The 21,854-nt window shown below is 37.1% G+C and overlaps 1 pseudogene; it reads right to left on the reverse strand.

Moving 5' to 3' along the window:
- Positions 1 to 9,111: 9,111 nt before the first annotated feature.
- On the reverse strand, positions 9,112 to 9,485 carry LOC102274786 (large ribosomal subunit protein eL31-like; annotated as a pseudogene).
- Between the last annotated feature and the right edge of the window lie 12,369 nt (positions 9,486 to 21,854).

Raw genomic sequence — 21,854 nt, forward strand, 5'->3', positions numbered from 1 at the left:
CGCTTGATTCCAGAAGTCTGTGTTACTTACCTAGTTGGGTGGGGGTGGGTACATTTTTCAGCAAATGCAGGGCAGTGTTCATACCAAGAGCTTACGCTGCTAAGAATCTGGCATTTGCCTCGGCATGACTGACCTTTAGATATAACTCTAAAACCAGGCGATACCTTCCTTGTCTTCCAGGCCAAAGTCACTTTGTTCATGCGCCATGGGGTAGAAGTGGCAAGTCCCAATCAAGCACCTGTCAGTGCTTTCTGAGGAGGATTTTCACTTTGCTCATAGGTAAACCTGTCTGCCAGCTCAAGCCATGGTGAGCATCCATCTGAGCCATCAGCTTCTTAAATCTCTCAACTTTCATAACAGAAATGCAGATGTGACATCCACAAGTATTACTGCTATTAGGAATAGGTTTTATTTTGTTTTTGTTTATTTTTTCCTTTTTTGATGTGGACCATGTTTAAAGTCTTAACTGAATTTGTTACAATATTGCTTCTGCTTTATGTTTTGGTTTTGGCCTCAAGGCAGGTGGGATCTTAGCTCCCTGACCAGGGATCAAACCTGCACCCTTTGCATTGGAAGGCAAAGTCTTAACCACTGGACCGCCAGTGGAGTCCCGATGAATATGTCTTAAATCAATAGCCACTGCTTTAAAGCTTTTGACAGAGAGAAAAGCCTTGAATCACCTTCCAGACACCACTTTTGTGAATGCTTCTTCCCTAGCCTTCATGCTTCCTTTCTTGGGAAAGAATCCCAGTAATTAAATATTTTGACTTCTCTCCACCCCCATGAGCTAATCTGACTGGGGACTTTGGAAGTCAGAAGTGGGTATGCACAGGCCTAATTTCTCCACTTTCACTTGGGGAAAGAGAAAATCTTTTCCTTTGTGAAGGTCTTCACTGTCCAGTGTTGCTGGACATCCTGTAGATACAAGGGTCTGTTTCTAGGGTGCACTAGTGGGGAGTGTCCTTGGCCACACTTGGAAGCCACATTTTCCAAAATCAGCCTTATGAGTAATGAAGGTGATATATGTGACCTCCATCTGCTGACTGATATATTTTTTCAGTCATTTCAGAGTGTAGTTGGGAAAAAGTGGTGTCTTTATTGGGCCCCAGCTAACATAACGAGTTCTAAAGCCCCACTGAGAAAAGTTATATTTAATGAAGACAGATTCTCAGGCCATCCATTCATTCCTTAAGATTGTAAAGGTTCCAGCCTGGTGTCATCTTATATTAATACTCATTTAGAGCATATTAAAGTAGACACTCTCAGAATTGCCTTCATGGAGTCAAACATTAATGTTGATCTTCACTGGAAGACCATTATTGACCTTCATAAAATAGGGCAATATAAAACAAAATATGGGGGGGAAAATGCATCTGTGAACAATGGATGAAACATTTTCTGTTTCTGTTATATGCCTACTGCTCAGTGTCTACTTGTTTATTCCATGTGGTAGATTTACCTTAGAATTTTGAAGCAGGAGACGTTGTCTTGACTGAAAAATTGGTATGCTCACTTGGCAAGGAAAGATAACTATGTAACTTACAATATTTCTCTCTTTTGATTTCACTACCAGGAAATTCTTGGCCCAGTGTAACATTCAGGCACAGTAACTACAACAGCCAATACAAATTGCATTCTTGTTTCATTCTTTTCATAGCTTTGATATCTAATTTCCATTTAAATAACATGCACACAATCAGTTTTGTAGGTCATCCCAAACTCTTTAAAATATGAATAAGGCACACTGAAAAATCAAAAAACACACAGAAAAAGGAATGCAAAGAACTTCCAGTTTGCAGTCCAGTGTGCACGGAGCTTGAAAATCATCACTCCTGTCTTCACAAGAAAAAGCTGAACAAACTGAAAAGCAACAACTCCTCTAATGAGAGAAATAAGGTCATAGGACAAACTGCTGCTCCTCAACATTGGAGAGCCAGACAGATGTAGAGAATACAACTTACAGGAGCAGAAGCTCCCAGAAGAGCTAGTATCAGGAGCGGAAAACCTTATCAGTAATTGATGAATTACTGGAGACTCAGTGTAGAGACGTTCAAGAGTTAAAAATTCGAGGGTTGGGGTGGCGGACACTTCCCTGGTGGTCCAGTAGTTGAGAACCTATCTTCTAATGCAGGGGACATGGGTTTGATCCCTGGTCAGAGCACTAAGGTTCCACATGCCAAGGGGCATCTAAGCCCACTTGCCACAACCAGAGAGAAGCTCGTGAGTCACACTGATGATCCTGAGTGCTGCAACTAAAAGCGGACACAGCCAAAAATAATACAAATAAATAAATATCTTTAAAAATTCCAAGAGATTCAGTATTAGGGGCACACAACTCTTTTGTGAGTCTACCTCCAGAAGTCTTACCAGATTCTCTCAGGTAAATCTCCTCCTATTTCTGGCAAAAAGCAGCCATTTTGAAATAAGCCCAGATAATTCTGTTCTTCTTCTAACAAGCCCTGCCCTCAACAGGAAGTATTTCACCAGAGCTTAACTAATGGGGGTTTTAGGGTCTAACTAATATGGGTGAAGAGAAATAACAAATGACATTGAATTCTAGCCTTCCTATCTCCACAAAAGAAAGCACACAAAACAACTGAGAAGCACATGTAAAGATCACAGCTCAGGGTCACAGGCTCATTAAAAGACTGAAGCCTACAAAGCATATGATTTTAACATTCCCTTAAATATGCTTTAATATTAGAGAAAGAAAGGAACTCCTCATTATTCTTTTTCAATTTTTTTGATAATTCTTTTTTTGTAATTTTTTCATGGTAATTTTCAGTCATTTTTTTTTCTTTCATACAAATTTGAATTTATTAGTTACAAAAACATTATATATCACTCAATGTATGATTGGAATATTATTACATTCATAAAGAATTTAGGAAAAAGTGATATCTTTATGAATTTGAGTTACCTCCAGACTATAACTGTCTTTACATTAACTCAGATATTATTTTATTTCATAAAGTTTTATATCTTTCAAAAAAAAAAAAAAGTACAGTTTTCTTCACATAGATCCCATTACTTTCTGTTGTATTTATTCCTAAGTACATTTTTTTAATTTTATTTTAGTTAGATATTGTTAATTATCAAATCTTTTATAAATCTCAATCATTTTATGTAGAAATTTTTATATTTAGGGGTTATAACATGTAACATTTAATTTTCAAATAAAGATAATATTTCTTCTCAAAAAAATTTTAAAAAGACTGAGACCTGATCATAGGACTATAGCATGCTTCCTCTTCTGCAATACCTTACTCCCATCATCAATAGGTCTCCTGTACAATAACAGGGGGATGCAATGGAAAGAACTGTGTGGCTTAGATCTTATTTAAGAAGAAGTCTCTAGGGAAACTGAAGGACTGCAGCAGAGATAAAAACAAGAACACCAGGGGGCAATTTTTTCCTTTGACACCTAACAAATAGTAAACACAGCCTAACCCATGGCCTGATTGAACATAAAACCTCACACCAAAGGCCTATTTACCTCAGTTCCTTTTATCCAGTACATCCTGTTTGGCTTTCAAAAAAAAAAAAAAAAGAGAGAGAGAGAGGCAAAGCATGCATCAGAATGAAACTCAGATATAGCAGAGATGTTGGAATGACAAGGCTGGGAATTTAAAACTATGATTAATATGCTAAGAACTATAATAGACAAAAAGTGGACATGATGCAGGAACATATGGTTTAATGTAAGCAGAGAGGCGGAGACTCAAAGATCAAGTCAAAAGGAAATGCTTACAAATAAAAAACACCATGACAGAAATGAAGTATGCTTATGATGGACTTGTCAACAGACTAGACATAACTGAGGAAAGAATCAGTGATCTTGAAGAAATGTTAGTAGACACTTCCCAAACTGAAATACAATATGTAAAACAAATTAAAAAAGAAAACAGGGCAGAATATCCAAGAACTGTGGAACAATTACAAAAGGTGTAACCTATACATAATGAGAATAATAAGAAGAAAGAGAGAACAGAACAGAAGAAATATTTGAAGCAATAATGACTAAGAGTTTCCAAAACTGATGATAGACACCAAACCACAGATCTGGGCAGCTCTGATAACACCAAGAAAGACACGTACCAAAGTCTACACCATGGCATGTATTCAAACTGCAGAAAAGTCAAAGGCAAGACAAAATTTTGAAAGATGCCAAAGTGGGGGTGGGTGTGGGTGAGAGGGGAACTAGTTAGCAATTTTAGTAAGGTTGCAGGATATAAAGTTAACATACAACGTCAATTGTTTTCTATATACTAGAAAGGAACAACTGAAACTTGACATTAAAAACATAATACTATTTACATTCATGACCCAAAAATGAAATACTGAAGTATAAATCTAACAAAATATGCTTTAAGCCCATATAAGGAACACTAACAAAACTCTCATGTAAGAAATTAAATAAGTTCTAGATAAATGGAGATAAAATCAATTTTCATGAATAGGAAGACTTAATATTGTCAAAATATCAGTTCTTCCTAATCAGATATACAGATTCAGTGCAATCCTAATAAAATTTCTAGCAAATTATTTTGCAGATATCAACAAACTGGTTCTAAAGTTTGTAGAGAGACAATTATATGGACAAAACTAAGCAAACATTGAATGTGTACAACCAAATATAATGCTTACTTTGTTGGGAGGAAAATATACTAGAACTTAAATATGAGTTAACAACAGATTATGATATGAGAGGTTGTAACCACATTTGAAGCATATTAAAGGTGCTTAAGGAGATCCAACCAGTCCATTCTAAAGGAGATCAGCCCTGGGATTTCTTTGGAAGAAATGATGCTAAAGCTGAAACTCCAGTACTTCGGCCACCTCATGTGAAGAGTTGACTCTTTGGAAAAGACTCTGATGCTGGGAGGGATTGTGGGCAGGAGGAGAAGGGGACGACAGAGGATGAGATGGCTGGATGGCAACACTGACTTGATGGACGTGAGTTTCAGTGAATTCTAGGAGTTGGTGATGGACAGGGAGGCCTGGCATGCTGCAATTCATGGGGTTGCAAAGAGTCAGACACGACTGAGTGACTGAACTGAACTGAAAGGTGCTTGTATTGTTTGGGAATGAGGTAAAGACGTTGATTAACATCAGATTTTGCTGAGTTAAATGCAAGTAAAATACCTGAGGTAACCACTAAAAGTATACACAGAGTATATAATTTTCAAACAAGCAGAGAGAAAAATAGAATGAGACAGAAGGAACATGAGCAAAATTAATCAATACAAAAGAAGACAGTAAAGGAGGAAAAAAGAATAAAACCGTTAAAAACAAACAAAAAACAGAAATAAGACAAATTAGTAGTACTACAAAATGAGCCCTAAAATGAACAAACACAGGAAATATAAATAGTCTGCTACTGCTGCTGCTAAGACGCTTCAGTCGTGTCCGACTCTGTGCGACCCCATAGACGGCAGCCCACTAGGCTCCTCTGTCCCTGGGATTCTCCAGGCAAGAACACTGGAGTGGGTTGCCATTTCCTTCTCCAATGCATGAAAGTGAAAAGCGAAAGTGAACTCGCTCAGTCGTGTCCGACTCTTAGCGACCCCATGGACTGCAGCCTACCAGGCTCCTCCGTCCATAGGATCTTCCAGGCAAGAGCACTGGAGTGGGGTGCCATTGCCTTCTCCAATAAATAGTCTAGACTCTGTAATTGAAAGACCAAGATCATAAAACTAAATTTTTAAAAAATTAGGTATATGACATTTACAGAATATATATCTAAACATAAGGCTACAGAAAGATCAAAAGTCAAAGAATGACAGTGGGTTCCCAGATCAATCTCTGCTCCCAGTATTATTCTCCAACTGAAGAGTTAGAGATACTCGGACCAATGGCCCATTCTAAGGCTGAGTTAGGGGACATGCAAGATGAACCTGGAGCATCTTACAGAGCCAGAAAATAACAAAGTGCTACACACACACAAACTACAGAGACCAAATTGATAGGGGTGTGTCAAAAAGACACAGGAGCCAACTGAAAGATCTCCCAAGGGTCAAGGCTGGAATAATTTGAGCAATAAAATAAATAAATTAGTATTGGATTATAACCCAAAATATCAAATAAACACACGTAAGTCTCACTGATATAGATAACTACATAAGGAAATAAACAGGGAGAAAAAGATCTCCCATGCAGAGTAATTCCAAATAATTTATGTAGACACTCCTTGTTCAAGAATGTGAAGCATAACACATTAACTATGAGCAGCGTGGGCTGCACATGAGTGATCGGTTCTCAAAATGTAGTCTAACGCTATTCTAGTAAAAACAGGTGATGCCAGAAGAATTGCTAGCGGAAAAAAGAAGTATTCAGGAACAGACGCACATATATACATGAATATTATAAAGAAAGCATTTCAAGTTAGTGAGAAAAATGATCAACAAATAGGGTTGGAACAACTAGCTACTCAGAGAAAAATTAAACTGCCTGAATTACAGTTAAAAGCAAGAGAAAATGAAATCACAGAAGAATTTGGGAAAGACCTAAATATTCTTAACAATGATCTGAGAGGTAGCAGAAGAGGAAAGCTATTGAAAAATAAAAGCAAAGAAGGAAACCATGAAAAAAGACAGTGACAAAACTGACTGCAGGCAAATTCAATGTTATATAGATATGTAGAAAACACACTGGAGGATTTTTTTCCTCTCTGTATTGGATTAAGGTGATATTTTTTTTCTTCTTTATATTTTCTAACTTTTTCAGTTTTTTAATGAAAAAAACACTTTAAAAATACTACTTGTATAATTAGAAAATTGCCATTAAAATTAAAAATTAGAACAGTTTGACTAGGGAAATTGCTTTAATGAAAAGCTACCCTACCTCACCACAAGGTTGGCCAAGAGTCTACCTGTCGCAGTCTCTCACAATTCTTTTCACAATTATAACATTACTTGTGTATGTATTTATTTACTATTTACCTCCCCTCTCCTATCCAAATCCAAGTCTTTCTGAATGCAGGTTCAGAGAGACAATTAGTCTCTAAGATCTCCATTGTAAGAAATGAAGTAACTTCTCTTGTAAGCATCTAGAATGGTACTAGTTAAGCACCAGCCTGGGAAGAGCGGAGAATGTGTTGTGTAGTTCAGAGGGGAAATGGTGCTTGAAAAAAGGCACAGAATAGACCCTGAGCTCTGTTTAAGTCTGAAAACTGAAAGTGAAGTCGCTCAGTCGTATCCAACTCTTTGTGACCCCATGGACTGTAGCCTACCAGGCTCCTCCCTCCATGGGATTCTCCAGGCAAGAGTACTGGAGTGGGGTGCCATTTCCTTCTCCAGGGGATCTTCCTGACCCAGGGATCGAACCCGCGTCTCCCACATTCCAGGCAGACGCTTTAACCACTGAGCCACCAGGGAAGCTGGTTTCAAGTCTGAGGGCAGAAATAAATCTGTGCTTGGTGATACAGGAGGTGCTGAGTCAACTGATAATCTGCTCAGTGCTCTATCAGAAATATTCTGCTCAAAGAGAGTCTTTCCATTGGAAACAAACTGAGACTCACACTGGAACAAAGCAGAGGAAATTTTCATGCGTTCTTTTATTTGGGGGCAAAAAATACTATGAAGAAGTTAGAAAATACTTGGCATTTTGACCTCATAGGCAGTCAATTTAGCTAACTGGAATCCAAGGGGAAAAGATGGATTTCTATCACTGATAAAAAGGAAACAGCATCATGTATCAATGCAAGTTTTGAAAACATTGTATCAGCCAAATAGATACTAAATGTATCATGTGGTTAATCCCTAGTCTGGGTGTGGTGAACAACAACACATGTAGAACATATTGAACAGTTTACATTTTTTCTAAGTACTGCATAATTAAGTTAGTGCAAACAAACTAACAAAAAACCCCACCGATACAATTGGGAATTAGGTAAAGCACCTCAGATAAGTTGTTGACATGCTTTATTTTGGTAACATCATTTCTCTTATAAAGCTGCAAATATAGTTCAATAAATTGTTTACATAAATCTTACCTAATATCCTGATCTTTGTGCTGCACACACTTGGCATTATGAACAGAGACCTTTTCCTCCCTTTGTTATAATAACAGCTTCCTCATTCATCACACTTGATGCCCAGTTATTCACTCTTTCTATCCTGTTTAAGTCTGTTGTTACAGAATGTCATTCTACAAGTGTCCCAGTATCATATTTGACATTCTTTTCCATTAAAGCCAAAAAGGAAATAATTATCTGAAGACAAACCCCTGTGATATCCAACAGATGTACTTTCAGTTCTATTGATATTCTGGGTATCCGGGCACACATTGTCCTGTAAGGTTTCTTAAAGTCGCACTAATTAGCCTCTGTCTTAAACTTTGCATTTCTATATTGTACAGAATTTCAGGAGGAATGTGTGTGTGTATGCGTGTGTGTTCTCATCTGTAGTGCAATATACTAGCAGAATAAAACAACCGAGTATAAATCTATATATACTCTTCTAGAGAACATCAGACTTCACATCAGCCTGCATCAGTTGAAGACCAAGAGAGTTCTTCTTGCTGCTGCTGCTGCTGCTAAGTCGCTTCAGTCATGTCCGACTCTGTGCGACCCCATTGAAGGCAGCCCACCAGGCTCCCCCGTCCCTGGGATTCTCATAAAGCCTTTTTGCTGAAATTAACCATTTTAAAAACCATTTTGCAACAAGGTGGTCATTTAGGGGAAAAAAAAATTCTCTTTCACGCTTAAGCAATTTACATAGTGTTGCCCTTAATTATATCTTCTTTTGGTTTGGTTTTTGAAACCTGAACCAACTGGAATATGCTCAGTCATGGGACAGCTGAGAGATGAAATAACCTACAGAGGGCTGGGTTAAGAAGACAAATTACCCAAAACCAAGCTCAATGCTGGAGATGAACCTGTACACTCTTTTTTTTTAATATTTACTTTTTTGGCTATTGGGTCTTAGTTGTGGCACTAGGGCTCTCTAGTTGTGATGCACAGGCTCCAGAGCTCACAGGCTCACCAGGGATTGAATCCATATCCCCTGCATTGCAAGGCAGATTCTTAACCTCCGGACTACCAGGGAAGTCCCTCAAACTAGTACACTCTTTTTTCTTGGCAGTTCAATAACTTTATTGGACAATCAGCAATTAGGTCTCAACCACACTGTCTGTCTGTAGATTTTTGAAAGTGGCGACAGGCATGTGAGTAACCAACATGTAGAGCTTGTTTGGTTAGCCTTCATCTTTATTACATTTTCTGGACAACTGCACACAGATCTGGTACAGGACGTCCCTTGTATCTTTGACCCAGACGTCTTTGTTGAGCCTGGTGTAGATGCGTACATCTGGGCTTCCCATCTCCTTCCTGGCAAATTTCTGTATTTCTCTGAGTGCCCAAGGGACAGGCTTCTTGAAACCTACTTCATGGATGCACTGTGAATGCTGATAGCGTATTCTCTGGTCACCACCTTGTTGATGGCGGGCTGGCCCTTCTTCTCACTGCCCTTTTTAGCAGGAGCCATCATCCTATAGCACCAGGGTACTGGTCTGGATTGGAAAGCCCAAACCAGTAAACTCCTAAGTCATTATTCTTATTCCAAGATGTAAGTGCCAGTATCTACTTTATTTCATTGAGCACCACTTCTCAGCTATCTTGCAGACAAACGATTGGGAGTCCACATGAGCAGGTTAGGGGGAGGTGTCAGAATTAGACACACCTAAGGCAATGGCAACCTACTCCGGTACTCTTGCCTGGAAAATCCCGTGGACGGAGGGGCCTGGTGGGCTGCAGTCCATGGGGTCGCTAGGAGTCGGACACGACTGAGCGACTTCACTTTATTTTTTCACTTTCATGCATTGGAGAGGGAAATGGCAACCCACTCCAGTGTTCTTGCCTGGAGAATCCCAGGGACAGGGGAGCCTGGTGGCCTGCCGTCTATGGGGTTGCACAGAGTTGGACACGACTGAAGTGACTTAGCAGCAGATAGTCCATTGACCAGCTAGGTAATCTAAAAGAAAAAAACAAACCTCTTAACCTTCAGCAGTCTCAGATTCCTCCATAAAATGTGGGGACCAGTACTTACTTTTCTATGCCCTAAGTGAAGGACATAGTTCATGGAATCACAGGAGTCAGATACAACTTAGCAAATGAACAACACAATGGGGAGAAGCAGGGGAGAAGGTTGATGAGCAAGTATTAGATGTAGGTTATAGTCTTAGATTTTGTTTCAGGTGGTGGGATCATAGGTGTTTATGACTTTATTGAAAATCAATCAATAAATAAATAAATAAATATGGATCATGAACAAGCTAAACATCATTTTAATACAATTCTGTGCACCGAGACCTTGATAATATTTATGAGTATTAATAGTAACAATTGTACTATGTATTTTGTAGGGTTTTTGTTGGCTTTAAGTAACATGTGGAGTGTTGAGCACATTTTAACTTCTCTATAAAAATAGCTGCAAGTATTGTGACGGGGGTGAGTGACAATGGGTGAGGGGGGAACAGTACGCTGAAGAAATGATGATGTCTCATGAAGAATGGTCCTTTTCTATTTACTAACCTAAAACTCAGAACATTAAAATTATATCTAAATGACTAGACTCCCTCTCACAAACTAGATCATTAACACATCATTTTAAAGTCTAATCCTATGGGACATATAATCTAGAGTTATGGTACTAATGGGGCTTCCCCAGGGGCTCAGTGATAAAGAATCTGCCTGCAAGGCAGGAGATGCAGCAGGAGCCTCAGGTTCAATCCCCGGATGGGAAAGCTCCCCTAGAGAAGAAAAAGGCAACCCACTCCAGTATTCTTGCCTGGGAAATCCCATGGACTGTGGCCTGCCAGGCTCCTCTGTTGCAAAGAATCAACATGGCTGACCAACTGAACAACAACAAAGGTACTACTGAAATAGTTGCCTGTTTATTTGTTTTTTATTAAAGCATGGTCCTACCTTCAAGAAGCTTACATCATTTAGGGTAAGAGGGAAACAGTACTTCAACATGAAACAATTACAAAATCAGAATGTACCAGAATGTGCTACTAGACTGTGATATGAATGACAATTCCTTAAAGGAATCCAGACAAAAGAGAAGGCTTCCTAGAATAAGAAGCTAAGCTTCAAGAAAGGTAGGCTCTAAAGATGCATGAAAACTGGGTGAAGCACAATCTTACCTTTAAGTGAAGACTTTTCTTTCTATTCTCTCCGAACCTAGGAGTCATATTTGGCCCTTACAGCCATTAGTTTTCCATTACCAACAAAAGCAGTGTGCCTAAGGAGAAAATAAGAACAAGGTAGTGGTTTGACCCCAGATTATATTAAACAATTTCATTTTCTTGCTTCTTAATTACTAATCTAATTTTAAAATAGATTCTAAAATACTGCTTACAAGTAAAGTTGTCAGAGACAGGCACTGAGGCAGAAAAGAAGTGCCAGGTATTAGATCAAGTGCAATGCTTGGTTGTATCTGAGATTGAAATCACATAAATGAGCAATTCTGGTAGACTGAATGAATAGACACACTGATACACAGGAAAAAAAGGAACATTAAAGAAGAGAGTTAAAAAGTTGGCTTAAAACTCAAATTCAGAAAACTAAGATCATGGCATCTGGTCCTATTACTTCATGGCAAATAGATAGGGAAACAGTGGAAACAGTGACAGACTTTACTTTGGGGGGCTCCAAAATCACTGCAGATGGTGACTGCAGCCATGAAATTAAAGGATGCTTACTCCTTGGAAGAAAAGTTATGACCAACCTAGACAGCATATTAAAAAGCAGAGACATTACTTTGCCAACAAAGGTCCATCTAGTCAAGGCTATGGTTTTTCCGGTAGTCATGTATGGATGTAAGAGTTGGACTATAAGGAAAACTGAGCACCAAAGAATTGATGCTTTTGACTTGTGGTGTTGGAGAAGACTCTTGAGAGACTCTTGGACTGCAAGGAGATCCAACCAGTCCATCCTAAAGGAAATCAGTCCTGAATATTCATTGGAAGGACTGATGTTGAAGCTGAAACTCCATTACTTTGGCCACCTGATGAAAAGAACTGAGTCATTGGAAAAGACCCTGATGCTGGGAGAGATTGAAGGCAGGAATAGAAGTGGACAACAGAGGATGAGATGGTTGGATGGCATCACCAACTCAATGGACATGAGTCTGAGTAAACTCTGGGAGTTGGTGATGGACAGGGAGTCCTGGTGTGCTGCAGTCCATGGGGTCACAAAGAGTCAGACACGACTGAGCAACAGAACTGAACTAAACTAAAAGTAAGATACAAAAGTAAAAACAGCAAATAATTTTGTCTTTATAGGTTATTAAAATATGGCATAAAACACATAATTTTGATGAGAGGGTATCCATTTTAATTAGTCAAACTGCCAGTAGTAAAAATTAATTGCATGTAACTTAATTACATATATATAATTTACATGAATAACAAAAAATACTGAGATTCTAAGATCTCCTTAAATAATTTTACTTAGTTTAATGAGTAACCATCCTAGGAAATACATATTATACTAAAACATAGCTAGTGTATACATACAGAAAAGAATAGAAGCTATTCTAAAATCTAAAATTAAAATATGGGAAGAAGTTAGCAAGGATTTGATTGAAACATATAAAGTTGTAAAGGATAGAGTGAAAACTGATCTAGATCACCAACTTTCTACTCCTAACACAACCAAGAGCAAACAGTTTTGATGAAATTTTAAAATAGCAACTTCAGCAGAGGAAGAAGTACAGAAAAACTACACAGGATATGAGAACTGTCTCAAATCTCCCAGCATGAACAATCATCTAAACAAATTTATTTAAGTAAAAATAGTGTGCTAGTTTGAAGAGGTGACATTTAACAAACATTAACAAATACAGATTCATCAAATATTTATTAAGCTCTTGTTGTGAACAAAATAGTTTCTTCTTTTATTGAGCTTATATTCTACTGAGAGAGACAAAAAACAATCAAGTAAAGAATCAAAACAATCATGTAATTTCAGATTGTGATAAATGCTGTGAAGAAAACAAACAAGGAAATAAGATAGAGAGTGACTGGGGATGTGGTGAGGTGGGGTGCAAATTTAGACACTGTGGTCAGAGAAAATTTCTCTGAGGTTATATCTGAGCATAGATCTGAGTGATAAGGAGAAACCAGCCATGAAAACATCTAGGGGTGCAATTTTCCAGGCTACTTAATATGTATAAATGTCCCATACTAAGATAGATAGAAAGATGGCGGGGGGGTGGACGGGTGGATGGAGAGACTGGATGGACAGATAGATAACTTAGCTATACAGAACACTCCACACATATAAAGCACACAGAACACTACCCCAAAGCAGCAGAATACACATTTCCTCAAGTGGACATGGAACACTCCAGGACAGATCATATATTAGGCCATAATAAGTCTTAGTAAATTCAAAAAGACTGAAAGCATACAAAATATCTTTTCTGATAATAATGAAATGAAACTAGAAATCAATAACAACAAAAAAAGAAAATTCAAAAAGATGTGGAAATGAAACAATACACTCTTGAGCAACCAATGAGTCAAAGAAGAAATCACAAGAGAAATTAGAAAATACTTTGAACTAGAATATTGGAAATAAAAGCAAAAATAAACAAATGGGACCTAATTAACCTTAAAAGCTTCTGCACATCAAAGGAAACTATTAGCAAGGTGAAAAGACAGCCTTCAGAATGGGAGAAAATAATAGCAAATGAAGCAACTGACAAACAACTAATCTCAAAAATATACAAGCAACTCCTACAGCTCAACTCCAGAAAAATAAATGACCCAATCAAAAAATGGGCCAAAGAACTAAATAGACATTTCTCCAAAGAAGACACACAGATGGCTAACAAACACATGAAAAGATGCTCAACATCACTCATTATCAGAGAAATGCAAATCAAGACCACTATGAGGTACCATTTCACACCAGTCAGAATGGCTGCGATCCAAAAGTCTACAAGTAATAAATGCTGGAGAGGGTGTGGAGAAAAGGGAACCCTCTTACACTGTTGGTGGGAATGCAAACTAGTACAGCCACTATGGAGAACAGTGTGAGATTCCTTAAAAACTGGAAATAGAACTGCCTTATGATCCAGCAATCCCACTGCTGGGCATACACACTGAGGAAACCAGAAGGGAAAGAGACACGTGTACCCCAATGTTCATCGCAGCACTGTTTATAATAGCCAGGACATGGAAGCAACCTAAGATGTCCATCAGCAGATGAATGGATAAGAGAGCTGTGGTACATATACACAATGGAGTATTACTCAGCCATTAAAAAGAATACATTTGAATCAGTTCTAATGAGGTGGATGAAACTGGAGCCTATTATACAGAGTGAAGTAAGCCAGAAGGAAAAACACCAAAACAGTATACTAACGCATATATATGGAATTTAGAAAGATGGTAACAATAACCTGGTGTACGAGACAGCAAAAGAGACACTGATGTATAGAACAGTCTTATGGACTCTGTGGGAGAGGGAGAGGGTGGGAAGATTTGGGAGAATGGCATTGAAACATGTAAAATATCATGTAAGAAACGAGATGCCAGTCCAGGTTCGATGCACGATACTGGATGCTTGGGGCTGGTGCACTGGGACGACCCAGAGGGATGGTATGGGGAGGGAGGAGGGAGGAGGGTTCAGGACGGGGAACACATGTATACCTGTGGCGGATTCATTTTGATATTTGGCAAAACTAATACAATTATGTAAAGTTTAAAAAGAAAAGAAAAGAAAATACTTTGAACTAAATGAAAACAAAACTTCATATACAAAAGCTTATGGGATTCAGTGAAAGCAATGCTGAGAGAAATTTATAGCTGTAAAGCATACATTAAAAAAAAAAGAAGAAAGATTTCAAATCTGTAACCTAACTTTATACCTTAAGGAACTAGAAAAGGAAGGGCAAGCTAAACTCAAAACTAGCAGATAAAAAGAAATGATAAAGATTAGGGCAGAGATAAATAAAATACAGCATAGAAAAACAATAGCAAAAATCAATGAAACCAAAGTTGATTCTTTGAAAAGATCAACAAACTTGACAACTTTAGCTAGACTAAGGAAAGAAGAGAGAAGACTCAAATTACTGAAAATATAAGTGAAAGAGGGAACATGACTACCAATTACATAGCAATAAAAAGAATTATAAGAAAATACTATGAACAGTTATACACTAACTCATTGGATAACCTAGATGAAATGGAAAAATTCCTAGAAACACACATCTACCAAAACTGAATCATAAATAAACAGAAAATCTGAATAGATCTGTAACTAATAAGGAGATTGAACTGCTAGTCAAAAAAACACTCAACAGAAAAATGCCTTGGACCAAATGATTTCACTGGTAAATTCTACCAAACATTTAAAAAATTAACACCTATCCTTTTCAAACGCTTCCAAGAAAAAAAAAAAAAAAAAAACTGGAGAGAAGACTTTCTAACTCACCCATTAGACCAGCATTACCCTGATAAACAGAGTAAGACAAAGACATTTTAAGGACAATGCACACCAATATCCTGACGAGATATTGCAAAAACCCACAAGAGAATTCTAGCAAAGTGAATTCAGCTGCATTTTAGAAGGATTAAACACCATGAGCAGGTGGGATTTATCCCTGGAATGCAAGGATGTTTGAACATATGAAAAATCAACCAATGTAATTAATATACCACATTAATAGAATGAAAGGAAAAAACCTCACATGATCATCTCAACTGATGCAGAAAAAACATTTGGTAAAATCCAACACTCTTTATGAAAAATACTCAATAAACTAGGAATAGAAGGAAACTTCCTTGACATGATAGAGTCCATTTTAATGCCTGCATTTACAGATATCCATTTCTCTCTTAGAACTGCTTTCAATTCATCCCATAAATTTTGGTATGTGGAGCTTTGTTTTCTTTTGGCTCAAAGTATTTTCTAACTTTCCTTGTGATATCTTCTTTCATCCATTGGTTTCTCAAGAGAGTCTTGTTTAATTTCCACATATTTGTGAATTTTCCTGTTTTCCTTTTGTTATTGATTTCTAGTTTCATTTCATTATCAGAAAAGATACTTTGTATGATTTCAATCTTTTAAAATTTATGAAGACTTCTTTTATGGCCTAAGTGAAGTCGCTCAGTCGTGTCTGACTCTTTGCTACCCCATGGACTGTAGCGGACTAGGTTCCTTCATCCACAGGACTTTCCAGGCAAGAATACTGGAGTGGGTTGCCATTTCCTTCTGCAGGAGATCTTCCTGACCTAGGGATTGAACCTGGGTCTCCCGCATTGTAGGCAGACGCTTTACTGTCTGAGCCATAACATATGGTTTATCCTGGTGAATGTTCCACATCCACTTGAGAAAAACATGTATTCTGCTGTTGTTAACTATTCTTTTTTAAAATGTATTTTACTTAAGTATGATTGATTTGCAATGTTGTGTTCATTTCTGTTGTGATTCAGGTATACATATATTTTTTCTTTTTTTTTTTTTTTTTTTTCTTTTACATATTCTTTTCCATAGGTTTATCATAGGATATTGAATATAGTTTCCTATACTGTACAGTAGAGCTTTTTTTTTTATTTTATTTTATTTTTAAACTTTACATAATTGTATTAGTTTTGCCAAATATCAAAATGAATCCGCCACGGGTATACATGTGTTCCCCATCCTGAACCCTCCTCCTCCTCCTCTCCCCATACCATCCTCTGGGTCGTCCCAGTGCACCAGCCCCAAGCATCCAGTATCGTGCATCGAACCTGGACTGGCATCTCGTTTCTTACATGATATTTTACATGTTTCAATGCCATTCTCCCAAATCTTCCCACCCTCTCCCTCTCCCACAGAGTCCATAAGACTGTTCTATACATCAGTGTCTCTTTTGCTGTCTCGCATAATCGGGTTATTGTTACCATCTTTCTAAATTCCATATATATGCGTTAGTATACTGTATTGGTGTTTTTCCTTCTGGCTTACTTCACTCAGTATAATAGGCTCCAATTTCATCCACCTCATTAGAACTGATTCAAATGTATTCTTTTTAATGGCTGAGTAATACTCCATTGTGTATATGTACCACAGCTCTCTTATCCATTCATCTGCTGATGGACATCTAGGTTGCTTCCATGTCCTGGCTATTATAAACAGTGCTGCGATGAACATTGGGGTACACCGTGTCTCTTTCCTTCTGGTTTCTCAGTGTGTATGCCCAGCAGTGGGATTGCTGGATCATAAGGCAGTTCTATTTCCAGTTTTTTAAGGAATCTCCACACTGTTCTCCATAGTGGCTGTACTAGTTTGCATTCCCACCAACAGTGTAAGAGGGTTCCCTTTTCTCCACACCCTCTCCAGCATTTATTACTTGTAGACTTTTGGATCGCAGCCATTCTGACTGGTGTGAAATGGTACCTCATAGTGGTCTTGATTTGCATTTCTCTGATAATGAGTGATGTTGAGCATCTTTTCATGTGTTTGTTAGCCATCTGTGTGTCTTCTTTGGAGAAATGTCTATTTAGTTCTTTGGCCCATTTTTTGATTGGGTCATTTATTTTTCTGGAGTTGAGCTGTAGGAGTTGCTTGTATATTTTTGAGATTAGTTGTTTGTCAGTTGCTTCATTTGCTATTATTTTCTCCCATTCTGAAGGCTGTCTTTTCACCTTGCTAATAGTTTCCTTTGATGTGCAGAAGCTTTTAAGGTTAATTAGGTCCCATTTGTTTATTTTTGCTTTTATTTCCAATATTCTGGGAGGTGGGTCATAGAGGATCCTGCTGTGATGTATGTCAGAGAGTGTTTTGCTTATGTTCTCCTCTAGGAGTTTTATAGTTTCTGGTCTTACGTTTAGATCTTTAATCCATTTTGAGTTTATTTTTGTGTATGGTGTTAGAAAGTGTTCTAGTTTCATTCTTTTAACAAGTGGTTGACCAGATTTCCAGCACCACTTGTTAAAGAGATTGTCTTTAATCCATTGTATATTCTTGCCTCCTTTGTCAAAGATAAGGTGTCCATATGTGCGTGGATTTATCTCTGGGCTTTCTATTTTGTTCCATTGATCTATATTTCTGTCTTTGTGCCAGTACCATACTGTCTTGATGACTGTGGCTTTGTAATATAGCCTGAAGTCAGGCAGGTTGATTCCTCCAGTTCCGTTCTTCTTTCTCAAGATTGCTTTGGCTATTCGAAGTTTTTTGTATTTCCATACAAATTGTGAAATTATTCGTTCTAGCTCTGTGAAGAATACTGTTGGTAGCTTGATAGGGATTGCATTGAATCTATAAATTGCTTTGGGTAGTATACTCATTTTCACTATATTGATTCTTCCAATCCATGAACATGGTATATTTCTCCATCTATTAGTGTCCTCTTTGATTTCTTTCACCAGTGTTTTATAGTTTTCTATATATAGGTCTTTAGTTTCTTTAGGTAGATATATTCCTAAGTATTTTATTCTTTCCGTTGCAATGGTGAATGGAATTGTTTCTTTAATTTCTCTTTCTGTTTTCTCATTATTAGTGTATAGGAATGCAAGGGATTTCTGTGTGTTGATTTTATATCCTGCGACTTTACTATAGTCATTGATTAGTTCTAGTAATTTTCTGGTGGAGTCTTTAGGGTTTTCTATGTAGAGGATCATGTCATCTGCAAATAGTGAGAGTTTTACTTCTTCTTTTCCAATTTGGATTCCTTTTAATTCTTTTTCTGCTCTGATTGCTGTGGCCAAAACTTCCAAAACTATGTTGAATAGTAATAGTGAAAGTGGGCACCCTTGTCTTGTTCCTGACTTTAGAGGAAATGCTTAGGATATTGAATATAGTTTCCTATACTGTACAGTAGAGCTTTATTATTTATCTATTCTATATATAATTATTCACATTTGCAAGTCCAAATCATCTAGTCTTAATTTATTCTCTATTTTCATAATTACATTGGATGTTGAAGTTTGTCAAATATTTTTTTCTGCATATACTAAATCACTATAAATATTTTCCCCTTCAGGTTACTGATAACACATAATGTATTTATAGTTTTCCTAATACCGACCTACCCTTGCAGCTCAGGGAGGAATTGATTTGGTAATGGCATATATTCTTAAGTACTGCTGAACTACAATTGCCATTGTTTTATCAAAATTTTTACTTAAATATTGATAAGTGAGTTGGTTCTGTCTTGTCAGGTTTTGATGCTAGTGTCAGACTTTCTTTGCAAGTGTAACTTGAAGGATTTCTTTTTTTGAAATCAGTAAATTCTATTCAATTTACTTCTTTCTTTTAAAAAAAATTGAAAAAATTAACAGTGAAACCATGTTTTCATGGTTTTATGGCCTGGAGATTTTAAAGAGGAAGTTCTTGTATAAATTTTTCAATTGCTATATGTCTGTTTAGGTTTGTTGATATTGGCTGTTGTTCAGTATTTTTCACTTATATTTTCAAATGATTTTTTTTTCAGAATTTTTAATTTCCTCTATATCAATAGTTACTTCCTCTTTTTCATTTTTAACTTTTTATAGATGTATTTGTCCTTTTTTCCTTTTTCTTTTATTTTTACTACTATACTAGCAAGTGGTTTATCTGGTTTTTATTTGCCTTTTTGTTATGTCTTCTTCAAAGAATCTGCTCTTTTTTGGCAATTGAACTATATATTCCATTCTTCTAAATGCATGGTTTGATTTTGTGAGTTTTTTTGTTTCATCTGTCTAGGACATTGTGTAATGGGTGAACTTAATAAGAAAAATATTTAATATGTATTATTTCAAGTTTTCTACTATGTGGACCATTTATTAAAGTCTTTATTGAATTTGTTACAATACTGTTTCTGCTTTATGGTTTGGTTTTTTGACTGCAAGGCATGTGAGATCTTAGTATTCTGATGAGGGATCAAACCCACACCACCTGCATTGGAAGACGGAGTCTTAACCACTGGACCACCAGTTTACTATTTTTATTTTCCAAGTTTTCTATTATGTACTACCAACTGCTAAATGTAATATTTTTTTCTGTATTTGGTTTTATAGATGTGTGTGTGTTTATTTGGATAATTTTGAAGGTTTATTATCTACTTTTGGGGTTTTCTTAATCTTTTGCAATCATTATAACTTTTTTAGTATCATTAACTCTATTTCTTGATTTAGTGACTTCACACTGTATCTGTTAAGTCTCAGTTATAGAAGAATATCAAAGAAATGATCACAAGTAAATCTCTTCCCATGTCCCTCCCTTCCCCTCCATTCCTGATTTCAATTGTTGTATTACCATTTCTTTTACCTTGTTATGATTTATAACACTAACATTCTGTGACCATATTTTCCATAATTGCTTTCTTAATTCTATAGAGTTTTATCACCAGTCTTTTTATTGTGCTTCTCTCTTTACTTTTTGGTTATTTGGCTTTGATTTTTCTTGTCTTTTCAAAAACGTCATGTAGGTCTTGGCTTATTTATGACAGATTGTCTACTTGCCTATTTCTTGCCTTCATATTTGAAAGTCACCTAGATTGAGAAAATCATTCTTGAATCTCACCTTCCTTTTCTCAGCACTTTTCAGACAATGAATAATTCTTGGAGAAGTCTGAAGCTATCCTGATTTTTTCTCCTGGCAAATAATTAGCACCTGTCTGGACATGTAAAAAATTTATCTTCATCAGTGAAATGAAAAATCATTAGAACATATCTGTTTAGCTGTTCCTATAACATTTTCTTCTAGAGCAAGATATTCTAACCAGAGTAATTCCTTCCTCTAATCAGGAAAATTCTCTTCTATTGGCATTTTCTGTACAATTTAAGTACAATTTCTGTTACATTTGTGTTAGTTTCTCCAATTCTAAGGCCTCAATTACCTTTACTCTAATTAGCCTTTTGTCTTTTCAAATATCTTTTTTTCTACTTAAGTTGCTTTCATTTTTTTAAAATCTGCAGACCCTGTGATTGTCAAGCCTTTCCCCTATATTAGTAATTGGTTTTATGTTGTGTCTGTTTTGTTATCTGCTGTTTCTAATTTTTTTTAATGGCTTTTAGGGGCATTGTTTTGGCTCCCAATTTGTTCCTAAACTATGTGTCATAGTTTGCATTCCCCAGAAGCAGACCCAGGAATATGAGTGCAAACAATTTATTTGAGAGGTAATTTCAGGAAACACTAATAAAGGGGTGGGGAAGTAAGACATGAAAGGGAAAGAATCCAATAATGTTAGCAAGCAAGTAACTACTGTAAGCAGCTGGAGTTAAAACCTACTAGAAGGTGTCCTTTGAGACACTGCAGAACAAGGCTCAGCATTATCCCAACCAGGAGGAAAAGAAGCTGGGGTAGTTATCCAACAATTTCTTGTCTGTCACTGGTTCTAGGCTATTCTTGGGAGCAATAAGATTCTGATACTTCTCACTTGCGCTTCCCTGGTGGGCTCAGTGGTGAAGAACCCACCTGCCACTGCAGGAGATGCAGGTTTCAATCCCTGGGTTGGGAAGATCCCCTGGAGAAGAAAAAAGCAACCTACTGCAGTATTCTTGCCTAGGAAATCCCATGGACAGAAGGAACCTGGTGGGCTATAGTCCATGGGGTTGCAAAGAGTTGGACATGACTTAGTGACTAAACAACAACTTTTCACTTGCCCTGAATGTGGACTGGGCAGACTGCTTTGACAGAAAAATGACCTGTGGCAGAGTGTCACAGGTAGTCTCCAGAATCACAGGTTTATAAAGAAGAGCTGTACTGAGGGCAAGACTGCAGGGACATGGGTAGGATACTGACAGTAAACTCTCTTTTCATCTTTGTGCTTCACCTTATTTTTTATTTTTCTGATTTTTAAAAAATTTCATAGACTCATTAAGTACTTCTATAGCCTGACTGTCCAACATAAGGGACCACTGTCTACAAGTGACCATTG

Source organism: Bos mutus, chromosome 13, assembly GCF_027580195.1.
Source record: "Bos mutus isolate GX-2022 chromosome 13, NWIPB_WYAK_1.1, whole genome shotgun sequence".
In the NCBI taxonomy this organism is placed as follows: Eukaryota; Metazoa; Chordata; class Mammalia; order Artiodactyla; family Bovidae; genus Bos; species Bos mutus.